The sequence below is a fragment of the Cygnus atratus genome, chromosome 1 (assembly GCF_013377495.2).
Source record: "Cygnus atratus isolate AKBS03 ecotype Queensland, Australia chromosome 1, CAtr_DNAZoo_HiC_assembly, whole genome shotgun sequence".
Taxonomy (NCBI): Eukaryota; Metazoa; Chordata; class Aves; order Anseriformes; family Anatidae; genus Cygnus; species Cygnus atratus.
This window is the reverse complement of record NC_066362.1, coordinates 132,244,499-132,263,167: the sequence shown is the minus strand read 5'-3', so window position 1 is coordinate 132,263,167 and position 18,669 is coordinate 132,244,499.

Here is an 18,669-nt window from a genome sequence, read left to right as displayed (position 1 = left end):
TGTTTAACATGGTTATGGAACACTTACACAGCAGGAGTCTTCTTTACCGAAACAAGTGTTAGGGTAAGCTAAGTACATTTTAGGAAACTCACCTAAAATCTAATCAAAATGCAGCAAGGTCTTTGACCAGTCTTGCTTGTACAAATTTTACACAGCTATAATTATTTTCCTAATGGATACTCCATTGTACACAAATGTGAAATAAAGCGTATACCTCAATGCAGTTTTTCTTACCAGAATCCATATATACGTTTTACACAAACCTATACATATACATCTGTAAAACAGAAAATCAAACTATAAAAAGGTTTGTTAAATCCAGACTAAATCCATAGTTAAACCGTATGAGTAACATACAGATTGTACTGGTAACATACCAATATAACAGGAAGCAAAACAAATTCTAGTTTAGATGTTACTTTGCAGCTCAAAGTGCCTGAACTAAATCCTCCTGTCAGTTGACTAGAAATCTTCACTCGAGAGAAGCCAGTAGGCCACGTTCACTCCTGCAAGTGTTAACAAACTGAAATGACAGTCCATGTCCTTCAATGCTTGAGGGAGCACAGTAACCAGAAGAGGTCACCTGCCACTTCCTGGCATAGAAGTTGCCCCGCTGCTTGCACTGTGTAAGCGTTCTGAGCAGGGTATTTTGGAAATGTACCAAGGGAGACTGTCTCAGCTACACCTCCAGACGTATTCCTCATCTTGGGAGCTAGACTGATTACCCATGGCTTTCAATGAACAGGAGTAGTAAGTGGCCCGGAAATACCGATCCCAACCCAGACAGATTTCTTGCTGCTAGAGAACTGGTTAGGGTTCTGCTGACAGCAGTTGATGAACTTAGCCTACTTTGGCATCTCTATGTTGAAAAAGAATAAGGAACCACATCATAGACCAGCACAGAAGTAAAAGCACAATCCCAGCAATACTGTGACAAACAGTTATGGGACCATTCAGGCCTCGATATTAAGTTCAGAAAATCACAGTCTCTAACTGACTAATTTTCAAATAGGTTTTATTAAGCCTTAGCTGAATCTTTTGCAACCTTTTGCCTTGAGTCAGGAAAAGAAAATTGCTTCACTGATTCATAGTGTTTACAGATACACGAAATGCTTTCAAGTTTTGCCATATTTTAGCAGTTAATAAGAACTGCCTAAAAAAAAAAATGTTACCATCTATAAATCAGACTACAGATCTAGAGAGGGCAGATGGTTCTATAGATATAACCCCAGTGTTAGTGCTAATGCAATTTATGTTGTATGTTATAATCCCCAGCTCTGAGTAAAAGGGTTTGAATCCTGTTTCCTTTGTTTTATAAAGTCTGGTAGCAAAGGGCATAGAGCCCTTAAAAATTAAAAAGTTCATGAATACACAGTTTACTCAGTTGCTTGTGTTTGAAAGGTCACGGTTACAGAGATCATCAGTGTAGTCTGTGAATTCCTTTTAAGCAAGGGCCAACTCGGTTAGCACACAAAAGACCGGCTGTTCAGTTCCAGTAAAACAGAATTCACACAGGTCCTGTTCCCTTACATGGAGATTAAGAAACAGGCTCCCCAGCTCAAGAATTTTGTGGGTAATCAAAACCCACTACAGGCTAAATATCCAACAGATTGAAAGGTAAGATACATACCTTTGTGAATACAGTCATATTAGAGAGCTTAGTAAATTGGTTCTAGAATACATTCATTTGGAAATAAATGAGATGCAAAAAACCAGCAATCTTTAGGCATAATCATGGAATCATTTAATTGGTCAGACATCTTTGGATCTTTCAGAAGTCCCAGATAATACAGTGGTAATCTTTCAAAACAGACAAGATTCTTTTTAGTGAACTTTTCAGAACATTTCTTGCAACTATTCTTGGATTTATTTTTGTTTTCTGAATCACAAGTTATTTTTCAGACATCAGTTGTTATTTACTTATATGTAAGCATACCTACCTTTTTTCCTTATTAAAATAGTAGCCAAAACCACAAAAATATATGTGATAGATACATTCTTACATTTTGGCTGTTTGGTTTTTGTTTGTTTGCTTGCTTGCTTGCTTGTTTTTTGATAAATGAAAATAAATAATCTTTTAGTATTAGAATCTTTTAGTATTTTGATTCAGTACCAATATATTATTGCAAATACAGAGTATTGATCTTATTTTTAAAAATACAGGTTTTATTATCCTATCTGTTCTTCAAACCAGTGTGACATACCTGACAATGTACACACAAGCCTTTTTGGAGACCAGCTTTGAGAAACTCGGGGCTGTTTTTTCACAGGAGACAGCGCCACATACTGGTTTTGCGAAGGGAGAGCTACTGGGCGTTGTACTGATTTATTTCTGTTTAATGAGTTGGTTTTAATCGATTTTAAATTAAACTTAAGTAATCTTAAGTAATTATTTCTTACCATAAAGTAATTAACAACACTATTCTATAATTGCACATAAACAAAGAAAGGAGATAATGTTAATATTAAAAAATATATTTTTTTAATAAACTATTTTAACACAATGATTTAGTTTATTCTACTAAATGGCCCTAAAGTGCCATTCTTTACTCAATTCTATTTGGTTTTAATTATGTTATGTAAAAAGTGATTATAAATTCAGGTACAACATTTGAACAATAATTTAAACAAACACATTTATTTTCAAGAGCATTTCCCAAATTAAAAAGAAAACAAAAAAAACTGAATAGAAAATTACCTTAAATGTTTACCTTTAAAACAAATTGCTTGCCATAATCTCCACTGAATTCCACAGGGACTTTCTCCGAAGCACTTCTTTAATTCAGCACTACGACTTATATTTGAACTATATTGGCTTTTTAAAGAGCAGTAGTCTGTGTTTTTTTAGTGAATTCGTGGGCAGAGATTAAAGAGACTATTACGTGTCCCACCTATGCTGCATATTCAGTTCACCAGTATTCAGGACATACATAAGGAAGGTAATATATGTGAGATATACAGTAATTTAGATGTAATATTAGATGTAGTTTTTAATCTATATTAACATTACTTATAGATTTGTAAAGCTGTGGGAGATGGCTGACCCACTTGTGATTTCTTGATCATGATTTCCTGCTAGCAGCAGTTCACCAAAGAAATTGCAGTAGCGAGAGCTCTGCTAGGTAGTGGTCTTTTATTTGCTGTCTGAGGTTTGAATACAGACTGTGTCTGCTGCAGTTTACTGATGCTCAAGGGAAGCTGAAAGCATTTACCATGGAGAATGAAGTCATTTTGAAAGATGCTTCCACAAAATTGTTTCTTTCTGCAAGTGAAACAATGGAAGCCAGAAGTGATATTAAAAGCAGGATGAATTTGTGCCAGAAGTTGTGTCTTGTGTGAACAAATCTTGATGCCTGTGACTGAGAGGATGAAACAGATTTTCATATGAATTTCCACATTCCTTCGAGGACCAAATACATCTTGGTTCCTGTGGTAAGGGCAGCATAGTAACTCTTGAGAGTTACCGTGCTCAACTCTGGGTTCTCAAAGGCACATTTCTTGCCTGTGGAATTCACACATGGGATCCCTGAAGTTAAGACTTTCTGAAACTTCTTTTGAGGAACGTGATTTTGTATAGTCCTAACTCAGGCCCTGAAAGCAAATTCCAGAAATCTCTATCTTATATAGCTGATACTCTTCATTCATAGGTGAAGAACTGTAGTCCTTATAATAATACTTTCTGACAGGAACAAATCATTTTTCTTTGTTGCTATTTTCTCTTGTACAAGGGAAATCCATGGTAGGTAGTTGGAATATTAGCAGTGGAGTTAGCGGTCACAGTGGAAGGCAGGACAAAATAATGTTTCACTGTTCAAAAATCTCACCATCTGTGTCTAAAGCACGAGTCAACAGATGCTTGTCCAAAGATCGCTGTCAAAATGCAGGAAAAAAGTTAGGTGATTTTGAACGATGTGGTAGGCCTTGTCACATGGGTGCAGGAAACACAGGCACAATGAGTTCTGAGGAAGCATCTGGAGGAAAGTGGTGAGATAGCTTGAGAGATATTCACTGGGCACTCTTCTCAAACACAAGAAGAAATGTAACAGAAAGCATGAAAGTCCTTATTTAAAAATGTAAGAATTAGATGAAAAATAAATGCTGATGTCAACTGAAAAGGAAAGGAAAGGAAAGGAAAGGAAAGGAAAGGAAAGGAAAGGAAAGGAAAGGAAAGGAAAGGAAAGGAAAGGAAAGGAAAGGAAAGGAAAGGAAAGGAAAGGAAAGGAAAAAAAAAAGAAAAGAAAAGAAAAGAAAAAAAAAGAAAAGAAAAGAAAAGAAAAGAAAAGAAAAGAAAAGAAAAGAAAAGAAAAGAAAAGAAAAGAAAAGAAAAGAAAAAGTCACAGTATTTAGAATGGAAAATGGTGGTTGATAAGAGTTTACCTGTATGAATGAATAAGAAGGACTGAGCAGGAGAGACGTTGTACCAAAGAATGCAGATTTAAACAAGCTTTGATTTTCAAGATATGGAGATCAAAGCCTTAGAATCAAAGATGGTACCTGAGTGATGCTCCTGAATGAGATTTGGTCCACAATGCTAAAGAAAGGACACAAAACAAGAGACAAATTGTGAACACATTGAACTTGAGACCCCCAGAGAGAAAGGTCAGAGTCAAACAATGCTATTAGCTCAATGAACATACTTATTTCCTCCCAGGGACTCTCATCTTTTTCAGGGTCATATAGAATAGAGCAAAGCCAAGGCCTCACTCCAAATCTGTGTCTTCAACTAGTTTGCAAAAATAAGTTATCCAATGAAAGTATATCTTACTGACACGTTCCCAGCTACCTCTTGTCACTCAGGTCATTTGGTCTGAGTTCTTATTACAAACAGACCATAAGTCTTTGTCTTGTGTTTTGTACATCCTGTACTTACCTACTGTTTGAAATAGAGTATGTTTATAAAAAGGTATCCACTCTTTATATCAGGACAGAAACTAATGTAGAAATCAAAACATCTTTGGTGAAGGTTTTTTTGTTCATTTGTTTTGGTTTTGGTTTGGTTTTTGTGGTTGTCCTACTTTTAAAAAGTACACCTTACTTGTAGCCTGACTGCAGTTTTTATTAATGTTTAGACATTGACCTTTTTACCACCTTTTGGATAAATGAAGACTGCCTTTCATGTTGAAATCCATCTGAAGATAGATTGAGATCCATCTGAAGATATACCTGGGATACAAGGGGAGGTTACTTTGCAGACCACAATTAACTTCTTTTATAAATTAGCCAGACTGAGCTTTCTTTGTCATGTTTTGCCGTATTGCAGGTTTTGCAAATCCAAGGCAATTTCTGCAGTTGTTTCTTGTTTTTATTTTTTGTTTGTTTGTTTTTCCAAAACCTTTCCAACCTTGAGGTGTGGACATGATATTCTAGTAAAGGTGTCAATAATAACATACAGATATAATATATATCATATCTATAGTCTGTCTTATTAGTCTTCACCTTACATTGTTAAGAGCTACATTAGTCTCAGTCACTGTATTACAATGTGAGCTCATGTTCAGTTGGTTACTCACCAAACCCCAAAGGCTTTCATAGAGACAAGCTTTCCAAGAAACATTTTTTGTGTCTTGTGTGACCTACTTTCTGTGTTCCTGGATGTACAACCTTGAATATGGCAGCATTAAAATGTATGATGTTTAAAAATGAATTCACATTACTGAGTGACTCAGAATTTTCTATATATTATTTACCACTTGAGTCAATAATCATGTCATGTGCATAATTCCTCAGAAGCAATTTTATTTTTCATTTCTAGGTTACCAATACACAAAATGAACAATACAGAGTCAAGGACAGCACTAATCCCATGAATTTCTGTGACGTTTTCCCATTTACAATTAGTGTTGGAGATTTGTTATCAAAACCTTTTTTTTTTTTTCCCCAGTCTGATTAATACAAATATGTTTTACATTGATTATTGCTAAATGTCAAATTTTAGTTAGAAAGTCACATAAAAATAAGCCAAATACTAGTTTTTCAACATGGTCGTTGCCAGTCAGATTTGTAATCTCCTAAAAAGACAATGTCAGATTTCTTTGTATATGTGTATGAAAAGTATTTTCATGCTTTTATTCATTTATTCATTAACTTAATCTGCTGCCATACTTGCCATTGTTGCTTTTGCCAAGGAGAGACAGACCAATCAAGGTGAAGGTCCTGTTGAACTAGGCTGTACAAGGAGCCAACCAATGAATGTGTGCAGAGTCTGAAAGCAATGTGTGACACAATTGTCATTTTCTTTAATTAGCCTCAATCTTAAACAACTGTCCAGCCTGTTACATAGCACACATAATTTCTTCTCAACTCACAACTGCATATTTTCAATAGTATATGTCCTTTAAGATTAATTTGCAACATATTTCAGAAAACAGGACATTCAGGATGACAGAACTACAACATAGTAAAATGATCCTTTATAAACATGTCTGGCTGACAACCATGTAGTCTTAATATTCCTATCCAATGTCTACAGATACTTTTTTTTTTTTTAACAAAAAAATAGCTAAAGGTAAGGCATGGTGTATTCTGTTTTAAACATTCTGTTTTTCCTTGAATTGATCTGAAACCTTTTGATGTACTCAAGAGTTTGTTGTTTGTGCATTGTGTCCTTCAACCTAAAATAATACCAAAAGTGATAGAATGAAAAATGACAACAATTAAGAAGAAGCTGAATCTGCAAATTTGTTTTTATGGATTTTCCTGCTCTGTGTTGCAAATGTTGGGATCTAAAATACAAAATAATTCAGTCTTCTATTTTTCACAGTTCTCTTTTCAAAGTTAATTAATTTTGAAATGAATAGAATGAAAATCCATAGCAATATGTTTGCTTTTATCCCCTATCTTTCATTAAGTCTACTAAAAAATGGGTAAGTATGTACCTGTACCTTTGTATGTGCAGACAGGCACATGTGGAAACTCATAAGAGTAATGAATGACCCCAGGTAAGTGGCTTTGTTTGCCTCTGTTTACTTGGCAACATATTTCAGAATGGGGCTGTTCCTTGTACCACTCAGAAGAGCAGAGGCTGGTGACAGTTATATCACTCCCTCCAATATTAAAGCTTAAGAGGATATGACTAACCCGACAAGACAGCTTTGGATGTCAGTATTGTCTTCCCATATCTGCAAATATAAATAAATAAATAAATAAATAAATACTGAAGCGAGCTGTGGCAGTCCATCAGTCTTCCATGTGTATTGGTGTCTGAGATTCCTCCTTTTCAGGTGCAGGATTTGGCATTTGTTCCTGTTGTAGTTCATGAGATTCCTGTTGGTCCATTCCTCCTGCCTGTCTGCCTCCCTTGGTTGGCAGCCCTGCCCTCCAACCTATTAACTGTTCCCTCCAGTTTGGTGTCATTACCAAACACCTCAAAAGTACACTGGATTATGTCCTCCAGGTCACTGATGAAGATGCAAGCTTGGGATCCCATTGCAGGCCCCTTTAAGATCCACTTGACACTAGCATCCAGGTAGAGTACTAACCACTAGCCACCACTGTTTGACCCTCTCCATCCAGCTAGCTTTTTGCCATCGAATTGTCCAGCCATCCCGACCATAATGGCCTTACATGGGTAAAAGATTAATTAATCATGAATTAGCTAGGCAAGAGAAATGAGACTTTGGAAATGTGGACTTATTCATACCCAATATTAGTAAGCAGAATTCATTCTCTTTACCTCCAAAGCTAATGATGAACTGTGTGTGTTAAGCAACACAGTTATTTGTTTGATTTGTCTTCACAAATATCACTGTGCAGATGAAGTTGGACAACTTGCCGAATATGAGGTCATGTAGTTATGATATTGGTTTTCCCACATAAGAGAAAAAATGTGGGTTCGGTTGTTTTTGTTTGTTTGTTTGCTTGTTTTCACAAAAACTGGCATTATTTTGGAGTTTGAAGAAGTCAGAGTTTAGCAGCTGTGTGAAATAGTGGTACAGTGTAGTGGCTTTCCCATAATATGCTTAACTTTTTTGTGCACAGTTGATACCATTCCATACACCTCTTAGATAGGGGATCCAAATAATTATTTATAGTCAACACTAGAAGAAACTAATCTGATCAGAATTCTTTCATCTAAATGTTGATCATTGCAAAACATGTTTTTAATGTAGAATGGAAGTGTTTTTAAAATATTTGTATTAAAATTATCTCAGGTAAAGAATGCTTTGAAAAAAAAAGTGACAAAAGTTTTATACTTATGTCAAAGCATCTGCTATTTTTGTTTCTAAGGAAGCCTTTCAATACAGGAGAAGAGCGATGTTCCAAATGTGCCAAAGTCAGCTCTTGGTATTGATTTTAAGAATATTGAAATATTTCAGTATTTTTTCATACTGTCACATGCCAGTAGTAGTGCGATATATGAATATGTTGCTGATGATATGCCATGAACTAGCTAATAATTATAAGAATAAAACATACAATAAATTCCACCAGATTAAGAAAAAGAAAATAGATTCTTACAGTTTGTGTTTATTTTAGCTAAGCAGAAATCACTTCAAAGTGATATGTCTTCAACATTTTGCAGCAGGCAGTTTAAAAGTGTAGTTTAGGTTCCAAAGCAGAATGAAATCTTTTTTTGAAATGTTGCATTTTCAATTTTAACTAGAGTGCCAAGAATTTAAAAATTCTGTCCTCAGTCTTATTAAAAGTTGTTTAATAGCTTACATAACTAGAAGAAAAAAAGGTAAAAAAGGGTGCATGTCTCTGATATCTTGGTGATCTAAGGCAAGACGCAGATCCTCCGAGAATGCTTGCTTTTTATACTACTCCTTAAAATTCGCTCATTTAGTTGAGAGGCTAAACTGATATTAAACTGGTCTTAATGTTGAGCTGTTGTTTGGTCACTTTTTCTCATTTGTATCAAATCTGTTCAATCCGTCCCAAAATACTTCTCCCCTCTCCCTTCTGCCCTCTGCCTGAACACCCTCCCCAATCCCCCACCTCCCAAAATAATCAGAGTTTTAATGTTTTTTAATGCCATGGCAAATTCCTGCGTTGTCATGCTCTCGACCAGAGGTACAATTTTTCTTGACCTCACGTCATTTTTGTAGCTTTCATGATTGTATAATGCTCAGCCATGTTTAATAATACTTGTGTGGTATTGCTATGATGACTTTAAAAGAAAAAAAAATGTACTTGTAAAATCTTTTAACCCTATCAAAATTCTGTGGCTGTCATGGCAACTATGAAAAAAAAATGCAGATTGTGGCTTTCTCAGAGGACAGTATTTTATGATCATTGCAAATAAAATAATGAGAAAATACTGCAAAATACTCTGTTGCTCTGCAAGGCAGGATAAAAACAGCAACAACAAAAAAAGGTACATAATTCTTACAGCTAGAGGAAGTTAACATTTTCTATTTATTAGAAATGACACCAAGTCTTCTTTTTCACTTCAGTACTCCTAGCCTGGGGCATTCCTGACAAAATAACAAAATTGAATTAAATCTATGTGTTTTAACAGCAGCAAACTCCTTGAACTCCATGAACATTATATTTTTTGAGAGCTCTTTAATTCATTGCTAAATTATGGATTTTGTCTTCTTTCCTTATCTTCTTGTCATCACCAGGGTGAGATTGTTCACCCTCTTAAAATAAAATTTCACGACTTTGAAGACACAAGGTCATTTCCTAGTTGCAAATGACATTGTGATAAAGTGCCATACAACAGTTTAGAAGACTTCACCTCTCTGTTTCCTTTGAAAAGGAAGAAAAGATTCTTTTTGCAGAATTGAGCAAAGTACCACAACCTTATTCACCCAGTTATTTCAAAATAAACCTACTAAATATGAAACTGAATGGTGGTATCAGACTGCAAAAGAGAGTGCTTCTCTTCTTCATTCTGAGGAAAGAATTTTGTTTTAAAGAAATTAAATTAGAGTAGTATAATCATTACATGTACACCCACAACATTTTATTCTATATTGTCTAAGTCTTTTCATCTCCAAAATCTTCTTGGAAATGAACAGATGAAAAAGCTATGCAGTTGCTGAAAGATCTTGCTGTTTTGTCACTATTGAATAAGTCCTCAAGAGTCACATTCAGAGTGCTTGGAATATACTTTCATTTTGAGATAAAAGAAACTGTATGGATAATGTCCTAAATACAACCTGAGTTGTATGATATCCCAAGACTGTCTGTCAAGTTAGAGTTTTGACTGAGGCACTTACAGGTCTTCTTTGTCAAATATTGGAATGATGTTTTCATGCTAATTTGCTGCATCAAACTGGAGGTATTTAATTAGTTGCAGTTTACATGTTGCTTGCTGTTGAAACCATGATGATTCAATCCTGATGTGACAAAGATATATACTGCTATGACTGAATCTGGGAAGTAAAACCCAAATGCCTTGGAACACAGTGTTTCTGACACTCTTGTGACACTTTTGTGTAAAGATTCAGGCGGAGAATTCAGCTCTTTCAAAACTGGGGTAAATATGTTTCCAAAAGAAGACAGCTTCATCTTCATGCTTTTTGTGCGCTGCCTGAGGGAGGAGTCCAACTGAAAAATTAAGCAAAATTTGATCACATAAATAAATACCTTAACATGATGCACATGTAAAATAGGCATAATTAATTTCCAGGGTAATTTAGGTGTTGCATTATAATTTTATATTTGAACGCTTGAAATTGTGATTTTCATACCATTCCTTGCAGGCAGGGATTCACATCACGTAATATATTAATATCTCAAATTCCTGTGCTCAATAGTTGTCCTGTACCTTCAATAACTATTTTTTGATGGTATGTAATCTACAATGTAATCTAAGACATGGATGTAATATGAAATATGTGACAATATAAGAGTACCATTATAAAAGAGCCTTCTTCAGAAAACAACCTTGAATCTAATGATCCCTAGCTGATCCTGTTTAAATGAAATAGCAGGATAAATAAAAGCATGTCTGTAAGAAAAGATTTAGATTTTGAAAGGAAAAACTTCGACAAATTATGAGAACCAATCAGAGACAATGACTAGATTGAGAGTTTAAGGTCTTTAATATAGAAGAGCCATGAACATTAATCCAAAAGAGAATCAAATAAAATAATCAAAAAATCAAAAAATAAAAAAAAAATCAAAAAAATTAAAAAAAAGAGAGAATCAAAAAAAAAAAGAAATCTAAAAGAGAAAACTGTATCTGGAATTTGCAGACAAAGCAAGGAAAAAGTTGAAAGTAACATCCCAGGACTTTCAGAGTAAAACCACCTTGAAAATTGTGGTGGCTATAAAAAGAGAAAACAGTAAAAAGAAAAAAAAAAGTTTGAATTTACTTGGTGATGGAAAAGAAGAATAATAATGTAAAGCCTTGCAAAAGATATTTAAGTACATAAACAAACAGTATCTTTAACCAGAACTACGTATAAAAAAAAAAGAATGACTAGGTGAATCTCACGATAAGAAGGTTGAGGTGATGATGATATGCAAGATATTGTTATTGTAGCTCTAAAAACCATGCGTGTTATGTTTCAATTTTCAATACAGCTGATGATGCAGAACACCAACCGCTGGGTCTCTGTCTTCCTGCGGACCAGACATGTGGCCTGTGTAGAGTTACATGCTGCAGGGCCTCCACTTGCCACCTAATCTGACATCTATAAAATGTCATAGAGGTAAGAATTCCTGTGCAGAAAATTTACACTGAAAATGAAATAATGTTGCTATCTGCAAATCTGTTTAAAAGTTCTCTATTATAGGAAGACTCTGCAGAAAAATAAAAATCATCTGTCTTGTTTGTTGCAATCCTCATATTTACTGATATATTTTTCTGAAACAGTATTGATTCTGCCATTTTACACTTAACATAGTATTTATCAACAAGAAGTGGATATTAAGCATAGTACAGACATTTTGAAATTCCATTTTATCTTCAGAAAAAAATTTAAATTAGTTGGATTTTGGCCCAGATAACCAAAAGAAGGTCTGCTCAAGAAAAGACAGCTATATTCTACATATTCAGTCTTAAATGATTACTTTTATGGAGAACAATATTCTTCTGTAAGCTTCTTATTTCCATACAGAAGAGAACAAGTTTCTTCCTCTGTGAACCCTTCTTCACCAATTTTATCTGGAGAATACAGTTTTCCTTAGACAGCCCACTGAGAATGCACAAAATGTTCATATATGTTGTAATCAAAGAATAATTTGGGGCTGTAATGCATTTAAATACCACATCAAAGAAACACCATCTGCCCCTTGCTAAGGACCTGTTCCAGCCTGTGCTAGAGCCTAGATTTGTCCCCAGCACTATCACCATGAGGAAGCTAAATTCAGTTTTCCTTGATGCTCTGTCTTTATTTTTGCTGGAAAGATGAATTAGTATTTGCATAAAGCCACTTTTCCCACTGTAATTACTGGGTAAGTTTTTATAGTGTGAACCAAATATTACTGCTAATGGATGTATTGCCTCACACATATCATTATGAAAAACTGCATAGTAGCCACTTCTTGTCATTATCATTGTCAGCATTATCCCTGATCTGCTTGTTCCTCTGCTGTGTAGTTTAAAACCAGCTTTGTCAACTGTAAGTAGAATTTCTGAGAACCTTCTTAGAGTCATAGAATCACAGACTGGTTTGTGTTGGAAGGGACCTTAAAGACCATCCAGTTCCATGTCCCCTGCCCTAGGCAGGGACACCTCTCACTACATCAGGCTGCTCAAAGTTCCATCCAGCCCGGCCTTGAACACCTCCAGGGATGCGGCATCCACAGCTTCTCTGGGCAACCTGTGCCAGTGCCTCACCACCCTGTGAGTGAAGAATTTCCTCCTAACATCTAATCTAAATCTCCCTTCTTTTAGTTTTAAACCCCCTTGTCCTATCATTATCTGCCCAAGTAACAAGTTGCTCTCCAAAGCCTACCAGCAACATTTTCTAGATTACTGAAAACATTCAAGAATATTTCTGGTTTGTACTTCTTCACATCTTGCAAGATATTTTCACCTTGCTCAGAATGCATAATAAACATTAGACAATCAGAATTCCCAGGAGAATGTTACCTGATGTTCTTTGAACTCTTTGTGTATAGAGAAGCAGGATATATTAATCCATGTGAGATTTATTCCCAATATAAGGATAATGAATTTAATATAATAGCTGGCAGTATTCACACACATTTTTGGAGGTGACATTTTGGGAGCTGGAAAAAAAGCTAGGGATTTACTATATTTCATAAGGCACTCCTAGTCTATTAGAGATTCTTCATTGCATGTTTTTTGTACACTGTGGAAAAGTTATTTTCTTTACTTGTGTTTATTACCACCTTTCACCCATCTCTCCATTTCATGGACTCAATACACATTTGAGGCATTAGTTTCTACAACTTCATTCTAGACCGACTAGATATGTACATCATGTAAGTATGAATACACACATATAAGTGTATATGTATTTTAGTCTTGGAAGATAATTTATTCCTTTCCAAATCAGAAACAATTATTTTACCATATGGATACTTGCAAGATTGTGCTCATTCTGAAGATCTGTATTATTGCAGATTTGCCATCCGTGTTTCACCAGATCATTTATGTAATTCTAGAATGCTTAACAGCGTCATAATTAGAAGTACTGCTCTTCCTATCCCAACTGCTCTTCCTATTCCACAGAAGCTGTGTGAGGAAGAAGTATGTGACTATGAAGTGGTTAGATACAATGTGAAAATTTGTCTTAGAACAAAAGATATTCATTTACTTAACTGCTTAATATAAATGTCCACTTTTCAGTCTTCATTTTTTGTTCTCTTCATAGACACTGGAAATAAATAAGTACTTTCAGATCACAAAGAATCTCATGTTGAAGGAGGTGATCAAAAATCAGTCACCCGAATCACATGCTGACTGCTTGTTTCTCTCCACTGACTCCAAAGGAAGTCACAGGTGTGGATATGCAAATGTCTGTAACAGCAGATATTTGGGCAGATTATTCACACTTAGTTCCTCATTGTAACCGTATAGATGAAGTGTGGGGTAGATAAATAGTTAGGCAAAGATATGCCATCTCTGGAATGTCAATCAAGTGCCCAGCACTAAAGCAATCAGTTCTGTAAAAATCTCCTGAGTTCTGGAGGAGAGACACAGGGAAATGCCAAAGTGAAGAGTAAGTTTCTTAAATGGGTTAGATTTAGAGTGCTTTATTTGTTTGTTATTTTAAAATGATAATTAAAACCTAGTAGTAAAATCTCGCAATAACAATTTTGCCTGGTAAATGCTCTAGATGCCACTCCCTGACAAATGAGCTCAGGGTATCTCTTTTACACATAATAAATTTTTGAGGTAACTCCAGTCAACACTGGTGATGGAATTCCATATATATTTTGAGACTGTATGCAGCCCCAAATATAATGGTGCCTACATTTTATTGCCTGATGTTTGAGATGATCCAAGAATTATTTTATTCTTACAGGCCCACCAATTGCATATATTACAGAAATCATATCCTTTAAGAGTATTTGGAAGGTAGACATTTAAATGTGTTTCAGTATCTTACTTAAAATGCTGAGGGAGGCAATGTGGCCTCCCATGGAAACCTTAAAATTTCAAGTCCAACTGCTACCCACAGTCTTGACAGAATCCATTTACTATGTAGTTATTTCGATCAGAAAAAAAAAAAAAAAAGAAAAGAAAAAAAAGTGGGTGCCATTTTCAGCCAGGAGCTGTACTCCTTTTATGTATTTACTTGCAGAAAAATGACATGTTTGCAAATGTCTTTTTGAAGAGTACTTTATTCTATAATTACTCCTATTGAAGTCATGAGTGTACCTGTAGACTAAACTGCTACCTATCACAGAATCAGAGACAAAAAAGGCTGGAAGAGACCTCAGAAGGTCATCTACTTTATTCTTCCCCTGCAGGCAGAATCAACTGTACCTGTCAACTTTGATAGATGTTTATCTAACCTGTCCTTAGACATTTCCAATGACCGAAACTCCAAAAGCTCTTCAGGCAATCTATTCCAGTGTGTCATGATCCATGTCGTTAGAAAATTTTACTTACTATCCATCTTAAATCTTCCTGGCTGTAACTCAAGCCTATTAATTCTTTTTCTGTCCTCTCTAGGCACAGAGAACTTATTATTTCTTTCTTCATCATAGCAGCATTTTATGTGCTTGCAGTTCATAACAATGCCATGGTCTTTTTCTTTTTTTCTTGAAACATTCTCACTAGTACTCTTTTTCAGTTCCTTCTTCCTGTTATTTTCACTGTTCTTTTCAGTTAGCCCACATGATAATTGTATGCGGAAAAACAGAAATTTTTGAATTTCTTTAAGCTTAAGAGATGGCCTTTTCTTAGATAAACCTGATTTATATAGGGCATACAAGAGAAAAAAAAAAATATATATATATTTTAGCAAGTATCAAACACTGTTTAAGAGAAAGGAGTGTGTGATCACAACATTGGAAGTGATGTCCATTACCCGGTATGGAAACTAGATGACAAACATAGAAAAGTCCAATAACTTTCTTTTTTCCTAGCATCTGAATGATACAAGTATTCATGGGGGGAGTAGTTAGGCAGAATGTACAGGAAAATGTTTTGATGTAGACATTTATTTAGAAAGTTCTACAATGTCCAAAAAATATTAATTTATTGTGGTAGCAGTAGATATATGTTACACACTTCAGGGAAGTTTTGTACCAGTCTGCATATGCTTTAATAAAGACTAGAGTTACAAAAGATCATAGTTACTCAGCTTCCGACTTTGACAACTAGATCATTTTGATATCTTGAGGCACATTAATTATTATTTGATATCAACAATTCTATACAGACCTACCTTCCTGACAACAGGATTGCACAAATTTTCCTTTCTAATGCTTCCAAAGTTTGGGTATCTTAATTCTAGGAAGTTTCTAAAAGCAGTAATTCATTAACTTATCCTGTCTGAGAGCTGCTTAGGATAGCATATCTGTATCTTAAGTGTCTGTTGGATATTCAGGACTCCCTTAATATCTTCTGTTGAATTTTCTCTATAAAATAATTAAGTTTTCCTGTGGCCAGAGAAGAAATTGCAAGTTTTAAGTACCATAGTTCAATGATGAGGATAATTCTTTAGGCCTAGGAGAGAGATGGAAATTTCTGCTACAATTAATATACAATTGTTAGTTCATTGTTTATACAGTATCCAGGAAAACAACAATAACAACCAAAACAAACAAACAAAAAAAAAACAACAACAGAAACAAATAGAACATCCAGTAGATTATTAACTGAAGTAGTCTTTGAGGATCTAAACAATTTGGATTCAAGTCCTTGCTTCAAATGTGACAGAAGAGTAAGTTTTCAAATAGGTTTATGAACTCCAAGCACTACTGTGAGGTTGTGTTGCAACAACTGAATTTTAGGCAGCTCATACACAAACTCCAAGTAGAGTTAGCGATCACAATAGGAAATTCAGAGCAGCCAGCGTACTGTAAGTGGATACCCAAGCTCACCAGTAAGCAACGCTGAGCAGAGTTTTATGCTTCTGTCAGGATTTCAACATCTATTATCAAAACCCACTTTCTTCCTTCCCCCTCAAAAAGCTTGTGTCACATAGTTTAGGATGGCCCCAAACCAACTCTACTGTTGAGAACAGGTTCTTCTGCACAAAAGAATCTATGATTTTGAGGCTGAACAAATAAGAGCATCACCAAGTCTCTGAGTTGGGCAATCAAGAGGAAAGAAACTCAGATTCAAGAAGAGCAGGTGAGAATGCAACCTTGTCCAGTTGTCCATAAGGAATGCCCTAATCCCAGGCTAAGTGGAAAACTTAAGTCTTCTTTGAGAGTGGTGCATATGATTGCATAGGAGACAATAAGAGACACAGAGGGCCCCTATCCCAGAACAGTTCAGACCAGTTTATGCTCTATATCTGCCCTCCCCACCAAGAGGGGTGGAAACGTGTTTCAAAGCTCTTCATCTGAGCTGGTGCTTGTACTGGAACTGATGCTGTACTGGAACAAAAAATGCGCTACTTGTTCCTCTACAGAAACATATATTCCACCTGCTCCCACAGTAGTATAACAAATATTTTTCTGAGACAGCACTTTATTCTCAAAAATCTGTCATATCATAGGAGACATACTAGGAATCGCACTTTTGTACATGTTTCAAACAAGAGATGTAAGGGTATCCTTTCAATTTTAGTTTGTTTTGGGTATAGGTGGCAAGGTTTGGTAGTGGGGGGTGGCCTGTGTGAAAAGAGGAGCTTTCTGCAGCTTTCTGACTTTCTTATTCAGAACACAAAAAAGTGAAACAACTACCTAAAACTCAAAAACAGATCTTCACTGATTTCACCTGTGAGAAGCTAAACAATAATGCTAGAGAGTTTTACTTGAGAAAAATCAATTGTGACTAAAAACTATATTAAAAATCCAGCCCACGCTCCTTATGGTTCAGTTTCTGATGAATTATGTTAATTCAAAAGTGTCAATTAACCAAGATGTCATTCCATCCTAGTAAGAAGATGAAACTGTTCAAACAGCAGGAGTTTTTTATTTTTAGTTTATTGCTTTAATTATTTTAGCACGAACTTACACAATTTTAAAGGCAGAAAGAAATTTACTTATAATGATACCAGTAACGTAATTTCAACAAAAGCAGTGAGCCTTCAATGTGACTTCAGGGTCTAAAATGATGCTTTAAGTATGAAGTTAATTTTAAGTATTTTATCTTAGAGGTATACTGAATTGCATATAAAAAACAGCCAATCAGGTCACACCAGTTGCTGAATAATTCATACTTCATAATTAGTGTGGTTGGGTTTTATGAATTAATATGTTCATTCAAGGGTTCATGGCTCTGCTTATTTCAATGTGATACTATTCAGAAAGGCTTTACAGCCAAAAATAACAACAAAACAACAAAGATTCTTTCTTGTAAGCTACTTATGGCGAACCAATTAATATGGAGAGCTAGGAAATGCAGTTTAGAAATGGTACTGATTAAAATATAATATATATATATATAAATATATATATAGCAGAGGGAGCAGTAGAATAAGCCATTTTCTTGAGAAACAGGTGATGAACAAGATCAGTAACATAATTTTTGTCTAAATCCCAGCATCGTTCTACTGAAATACTGTGTTCCAAAAACTCAGCAAAGGCCTGGCTGTCCTATCAACTTCCTGGTGGTGTTACAGTCACCACTTAATGAAACCTGACTGAACCTGGTATAGCCTGCTTCTCTCCAATAGACTGAAGGTACAGTTTTGGAGGTTCTGGATACTGATATGGAAGTTTATGCAAGAAATGAGTGCATGAAGATTTGGTGTTTGTTTAGGGGCCTTTTTTGATTTGTTGCAATACTATGTAACTTTTGCTTGATTATCACTGGAGAAGAGCATCAAAGAGAACACTATTAAAGTGCAGCGAAGATTAAAATATATAATAAATAATAATAAAATTCTTAATGAAAGATTTATGGCAGGATTATTATTTTTTTTATCAGAGAAAAAAAAAACTTTGCTTTTTTGGATTCCAATTTGGATTCCAATTGCATTCCAAGCAATCAAAATGTTCTCTCTGAGTACTCATTCTGCAACAAATTATTCTTTCATCCTACACTACTTCAGAAAGCTGTGTTTTACCTCAAACATGTGTCATTATTCCATTATTCTATGTTATGTCCTGATCTAAAAGCACTTTCATGGGCTCCACTGAGACACCACTAACTTCACTCTATTGCAAGTCCATAAA